Below are 7,500 nucleotides of genomic sequence, written 5' to 3'. Positions count from 1 at the left end.
CAATTAATATATATATATACACACACACAGAGAGAAAAGATGTATGAATATACTGAGGTAATTGAGCGGATCTTTCTAGAAAAACCTATTTTCAGCTCTATCTTCAGACCTGTGGTGAGGAGTGGGTTGAGGAAATATGGCATAAAATATTCTGCTTTGCCATCCATACCCTAGAGTTTTCATATCTGGAAAGTTTAGAAAATTCTTTCCCTATTTCTCCTTCTTTGAACGGCACAAATAAATACACTACACAGAGATTTTTCTGATTTTAAAGGCTCTAGGCAATGACTTTATTAATTCAACCTGAAAATATCAAGCCATTAAATTTTGTCTGGGTAGGATAAATCCCTGTGGCCTCCTTTAAAGCAATGTAGGTCTCTGCTGCCCATGGGGCATATCTGTGTCCCAATGCACAAGAGACAGGACCAACAACAACAAATGTGCAACCTACTCTTTCTCCTCAGAAAGAAGAAAACATGCATGAAGAGTGAGGGGAAGCGTAGACCCCCCTCCCCCACAAAAAAAAAAAAAATCCCTCCTTCTGTCATTGTTTTTCCTAATTACTTTTCACAGGAAGGCTCAGAATACCTGAGTCTGAAAAGATCAGGTTAACACTTGTAAATTTGTGACAATCACTACAATGTTCCATATCTTAAGTTTTTTTTTAATGCAATTTATCCACTTATAGCATTGCACGTTTGAGCTGCATAGTCTTCCAGCTCTAGGGAAGAATAAAAACATTTGGCTTATCCTAAGATTCCTTTCCAAGGTCATCAGCAAGAAAGCCCCTCCAAATCGTGACACATAATCTCCTTTCCTTAGCCAATCCTCTTCCATATTCTAGTCTTAAGTATTACTCTTTACTCCCGAGAATAGGGGCTGGGAGAAGGTGATGAAATGCTGGAAATGAACATCCCTGCCCATTTTCTCAAGAGCCTTTTGTATTCTAGCAGATCTGTGAGGTTCTTTCTTTTTTGCACAAGACACTGTAGGCTTAGTTCTGAGAAACTGGGAAGAGAGTTCAGCCAGAACTAACAGCATACAACTCCCTTAGCATGAACTGAACTTGCAGTGGATTGGGAGGGCTTGAAGGAAGGAGGAGAGAAAGGACTATATTTGAATAGATATTAATAAATTTATTAGATACTTTTCACAATCAGATTAACTTTAAAATGTTATTTTTATCTTTCTAAGGACATACGCCTTAACAACATCAAAATTTAGTTATAAATTTGAAGATATTGCCCAATAATAAGTTTATATATATATATTTGAAATAAAAAATTGTTAGCCATGTTTTTTTTTTGCTCCAGGATGTGTGGCCATTCGGGCATGTTGGCCCTGGATATGCACACAAACAAATGTGTGTGCTCTGAAGCCCCCGCACATTGTAATAAACACAGCTGCATTTATTTGAGTATGTGCTCCCATGTACATGTAAAACACATTCAAACAAACACACTCAGCAGATTTATTTGATGTGCAATGGGGCAATTATTCAAATAAACATGCTCAATACAATTATTTGAATCTCACATTGCATGTTTATCACTCACAGCACTGATACTAAAAGAGGGGGAAACACCAAAGAATTTAGGTGGGGAAAATATATGTGAAAACAATGTTATTGTAGATGTTCTAAGGTAGCTAAAGCTATGGCTCCCTTCTTAACTGAAATACAATGATTTGTATTCAGTGGCATTTATTTCTGATGATGATTAGTTATTTTACTCACTTGATCATTACATCAGAATGACTGCAATATTTGGATTCATGTAATAGCAGACTTTACAAACCTGAAGCAGATAGGGATGAGACATCTCTATATTTCAAAAGCAGAATAGTTCTTTCCAGATACCTTACATCAAAGGGACACTGGTAAATTATTATGGCTGACATACATAACTATAAATTTAAAACTTTATACATATAGAAAAACATTCCTACATCTTAAAACATTACAAAGTCACAGATGACTTGTGATCATTTTATATATTAATAAATATTACAATATATATATGTGAACACATCACAGATTGTATTGGTGAACCAAGAGGCTGCTAACGCCTCTCTTCAGTATACCGACATAACCTAATATACTAAAATGGGAAGGGGCTTTTAGTCACTGAATATGCATCGTGAAACAAAGACGAAGAAAAAAACATGGCTTGTGCCCATCATGAAAAAGATTCATACTGAAGGCTTAGCTTTGGTTTTTATTCAATTAAATTGTCAAACTGTGCACAGTGAACTTTTTTTTTTAGAACTTGAGACATTTGTGATGTTGGCTGTTGAAATCTTTGTTACCTTCGCTGTGAATTGAAATTGTACATATTTAGTAAATCATGCAAACAAAACAAACTTTTTAGACAATATTTTTATTGGAGAGTTTTCTTTTCCTGTATCCATGTTAAAAAAAAAGACCTCCTTTCCCAAAATAAAAATGTCAATACTAAATTTAAAGAAGTATAAAGGAATGATTGCTTCCTTTAGAGCAAACTATTTAAATAAACATGGAGAGAATTGGCAACATGTTCTTTTTGGGCTAGTAGGCCGTGTCCAATTTTTTGGGTTAAAGTCTCAGAGGACCTCTGTTTCAGGGTTGAAGATGATATATTAATCTCTGAATTAAACAAATGCTCTTAAGTAACAGGATAAACCCACCCCTCAGTCTTCATTTGTATATGAAGTGTAGCATTAATCCGAGACATGACATTGAGACGACATGATGCTGAATATGCCATAAGCTAAAATTCCTCTATTAAAAGTCACCACCTACCACCTATAATCTAGTGTGACATATTAAAATACTCCAAAATACAGAGCATGGAAAATGAACATCATCATTTCCATTTGGCCTTGAGAAGAATATGACAAAGATTCTAATAATTTTAGTCAAAGAAAATGATGATTTAAAAATACATGAAGATTAAAGTGGTGACAAATGATCTTTTAAGTATTTCTAATTGGTCTTCCTCATTCATAGCTTTGATTCCACAGAAACTGCAAATCCTGAGGATCCTGACTTGTAAGTGCACCCCATCAGCTTTCTTTCACTCTACAGAGTGTGCCTGTTAGGTTTGAAAGGAAGGATAAGACCCCAAAACGTTAAAAATAGACTTCTTTTCTGGCAAGAAATGTAAAATTGGCAAGGACAGAACTAAGAAAGAACCAACTTCACATAAGGAAGCATTCAGGGAAAGATTGCCGCCTTGTGATCTGACCATTTTCAGAACACTCGAAAGGAAGTATAAGCGTGTGTGTGTGTGTGTGTGTGTGTGTGTGTGTGTGTGTGTGTGTATGAGAGAGAGAGAGAGAGAGAGAGAGAGAGAGAGAGAGAGAGAGAGGCCCCGTGAGTATGTGGGTGTGTGTATATGTGTGTGAATGTGTGTGTATGAGTGTGTGTGGGGGTGTGAGCCTGTGCGTGGGTGTGAGCCTGTGTGTGGGTGTGTATGTTTATGGTGTGTGTGTGTATGAGTGTGTGTGTGTGTGTGTGTAGCTGTGCTAAGCTTATGTGTATACACTTGAATAGATTGTATCTTAAAAAAAAACAATACTCCAGACAGAGGGCTTATGAGATACTTTCTATTTTGATACCTTACATAAATAAAAAACATTTAAAAATGTTGATACTTGAAAAGTACAAAGTTCTTAAGAAAGCTTCATAAAAATTTTGGGCAATTTCTGAGGTATGCCAACAATTGAATAGAGAAAATATTGAATCAACTTTTTCCCATCACTTACAAAACTAAGACTTTTAACGCATGGCCTTTCCTTAAACAATAAAGAATCACTTTCATCCTTTCTTAAAATAGTTTTATTATAGGGCCAATAATTACAGCATACTCCTGTCCAGTTTTGTTTAGAGAAGGAGAAATACAGCCTTTAAATTACTTGAAAATATAGATGAATAAAAGAATATAAATTTAGAAAGTAGAATCGAGAGCAGCGCGAAGCTCAGAGGAAGCCAGGCAGTACATTTAGCAACCACAGCAACCTAGACTTTGGTTTCCACATGTCTTCTGAACAGAAACATTTCCCGAAACCAAAGGGCAGCCCAAGATCCGTGTGGACACAAAGGGAGAACACCAACTCCTGAGTAAACCTCAACCACTTCCTGCAGTCTGAAATACTCTGTGGAGGTCTACCACCTCATTCCTGAACATGCTTAGAAAGTATGAGTACACAGGATTCTGGCTAAAGGTCTATCTAAGCAAGAGGGAAAAACAGAAGTAAGTACAAGCCACCCTGCCCAACTTGTTTAAAAAGACATTCCTAAAATGAGTATGCCTACAATAATCAACTTAACTTCCAAGCACTTACCTTTCTTTTCCTCAACAGAAAGTGCATTTAAAATATCAAAGAAAACTCCATGAAAAGGGGCCTTTAATTCACTTTAAATAAATGGTGATGTAAGAGTCAACATAATCTTCCAACAAGCAGTTTCTAGCCATAAGAACTGCTTCATGTGTACAACCTTAACTCTGAAAATGAAAATTAGGCTAATGACTTATACAAAACACTTTCACAGGGGTTTTCATTTATAACATCTTATATTGTAAACGCCTTGATGACGGTAACTAAATTATGGCACTTTTTATGTCTACATTAAAATTGATAAAAATTTCGTTTACTATGAATAAAAACTTTATGTTTGTACCATTTGGAAAAATAAAAGCAACTAATCTACCACCTACATATTATAGATGAAGAAACTGAGGTCTGCAAGTGCTTGAAAACACACAAGTGTTTGGTTTCAACCCTATAATAATCTGGAAAGCAGTTATCACAGATTGCCCAAACCCTGGTCCTCTGTAACAATGTTTCCTAAGCTCTCCGAAACACCACAGTAAAATGTTCTTTTCAAACGGCCCAGGAAACAGCAAAAGACATGGGTTAGTTCCCTCAAGAAGTTCCTTCTGGTCTCGAAGAACTTTTCCACGCAAGAGAGGAAGGGAAACAATCCGTGTTGGGAACCTGTGTTACTCTTAAGCTGTCACAGCGTCTGTTTAGTCACTTCTTACCACCTAGGGTCTCCACTAACTGACAGCCAGAAATGGCCTCAATTTTGAAATGCTCTTCAAAAAATTAGTAACTGTTGCTGCTGCCCTTTGCTGACTTGCCTTTTCTAAGGCTCTTGACATCAAGGGCCTGTAGCTCCATCCAGTCTCTCCTTCCACAGTTCTGAGGCCACTTTACAAGTTCCCAGCACCATTCTCCCTACAGGTGCAACTGCTCTGAATCCTTCATGCACTCAACAACCTCCGCTTGACCAGAGGAGAAAAAAAGGGCTTCAGATATGCCCAAAGTAACCAAAGCACCCGGAGATTAAGAAAACAGGAATAGCAGAATTGATGGAAATACACAAAGGAAAGTTAAAGTAGGAGAAATCCTGGACACTTCCAGGCCCAAGCCTTAGACCTTCAAATGCTGAGGCTTAGTGGAAATAAAAAAAACCCAGATCATCCTGTAGGACCAGGGGAACCTGAAAAAGAGACTGGGTCTCTCATCCTGACACAGATAATTTTATTGTTTTTAATTGCTTTTAAAAGCAATTTAGTGAACTGAACAATGAGCCAAAGAACCACTTTATGTTGTAGGAATAAGTGTTAAATAAACCTACAATATCCCCCTTTAAGGATGTACATTCTGTCAGGGAAGGTAGAAAACAAATTACAAGCTCCCGGCGGATAGGACTGCTTCCTGGAAAAATAAAATCAAACGAGGAAATACTAAGATGGATGTGGGGACAGGCAAACTCTAATAGAATTTGGGGTGTCAGGAAAAGCCTCTTGGAGAGTTGAGCCTGAAAGATGAGAAGTGAGTCATAGGAAGAGCTGGAACAAGAGCATTCCTGGGAGAAGGAACTCCAAGCGAAGATGCATGAGGCACAAGTGAATTTGGCTTTGTGTACTAGAAAGAAAGTTCCCCCTAGAGAGTATAGTAGAGGGGCAGAGACGAAGCAAGAGAGGAGGAGGGCTTTTGATGAACTTCTTAGGACCTTGGTCCAACGTCTTACTTGTGTTAGGTGTGAAAATTGAATTTATTAATCTCTTGAGTTCCATACTGTGGTCATCTGGGGGACTGGATTTTTAACCCCAGTGAATCACCTGTAATGAATTTTGCAGCTTGATCATTACTATTTCTCCCCTACAAATGGACAGTAACATGAAATTTGTGTTTTGGAATGGAAGAAAACCTCATTTCTCAGACGTTTGTACCTGCCTTGTACCTCATCACAGGCAGATCTGTCAGCCTGGAAAGCAGAAATTGGCCCAAAGGAAGTTTGTATTTTGGAAACTGAAGCGTGAGAGATGGCACATGGGATGCTGGTGGAAGCCCCTTCCCCAGTCGGCGTTTTCCAGCCAGATCCCCATGGTTGCTACTCTGCTCGAAACAGCTGGGATAGAATCAGGCATGAGCAAGGGCCTCAGCCATTTCCCCTTCCTCTGAACTTCTAAAAAAATGCAAAAACTCACAGAGCCGCGAGAGAAGCCAATAAGAAGTAAGGAACATGCAGCAGGTGGTACCATCTGCGCCCGACTAATTCCAGCCAAAACAATCTGCTCCCTCGAGTTCCCAGTTGTGGGGAAGGAGAGACTCTGACAGCGGCAGAGTCGAGGGAGGGGGTGGAGGAGGGCAGCGCTGAGTCTATTATTCCCGCGATCCGCTGGTGGGAGGAGGCAGGTTATTGATGCCAGTGAACTATTATCTCTGTCTTTTGCTCTTTACAAGCACGGAGGGAGATCCCTACACCACATCCTTGCTAAGCTGGGAACTACATCCCACACCTGAGAGACAGGCCTGACTGTGAGCCTGCCACCACTGAGATGGGAGGGGCAGATTGGCAAGTGCAGCCCACCCCAAAGCGAAACAATAAGCAACAGGGCAGAGAGATGATGTTTATCTTATTCTATTTTCCTAGCAACCAAATGCCCTCTGTCTCCATGTTCAGTCTTTGAAAATTACCCACAGCTTAAAATGGGCTTAGAGTCCACATGCTTTTACTCCAGGATGATATTTTCTGAAGCAAAATCTTTGCAGTCAATGGACTTCCTTATGAAGATCGGATCTCCCTTGGTACATTGAGAACCAGGAGGTGAATAAATGTACCAATTCAAAGACAGCTGAATTTGTCTGCTTTTCCACAAGAGAGGAACAGAAAGGCTCTGAGGGAGAGAATACCCACATGAGAGTGTCCTAGGAAATACCACTACTGAAAAGGAATTCTTCCCACTGCAAAAGTTTTACTGGTGCATTTAGGTTAATGTGCCATCTCAGAACTGTATTAGTATTTGTTAAAGGCATATACCCAGGGAGGAATATTTGCCTTGTTGCGTTTCCTTTGGTTAACTTATCTTTGCTATAGCTGAGAGCTGAGTTCTAAAGGATAGGCTCACAGGCATATGCTGCCTCTAGAAAAGGGAACATTCACAGGCCTGAAGGAATAGTAGACAGAAGCATTCATAAGTGAAAGGCAATCAAAGAAGGAGAAATGAC

At 39.1% G+C, this 7,500-nt stretch overlaps 1 protein-coding gene across 1 annotated transcript in view; it reads left to right on the top strand.

Annotated features, from left to right (window-relative positions):
• The window catches only part of Zeb2 (zinc finger E-box binding homeobox 2), a 126,685-nt gene extending 124,324 nt beyond the window's left edge, over positions 1-2,361 (top strand). Inside the window, exon 9 of the mRNA XM_059260438.1 lies at positions 1-2,361. This exon is cut by the window's left edge and continues 2,957 nt beyond it. The gene's annotated coding sequence lies outside the window, so the exon portion shown is untranslated.
• The last annotated feature ends 5,139 nt before the right edge of the window (positions 2,362-7,500 follow it).

Source organism: Peromyscus eremicus, chromosome 4 (assembly GCF_949786415.1).
Source record: "Peromyscus eremicus chromosome 4, PerEre_H2_v1, whole genome shotgun sequence".
Taxonomy (NCBI): domain Eukaryota; kingdom Metazoa; phylum Chordata; class Mammalia; order Rodentia; family Cricetidae; genus Peromyscus; species Peromyscus eremicus.
The sequence above is the reverse complement of the archived record's forward strand: the minus strand, read 5'-3'. Positions and strand labels throughout refer to the sequence as shown.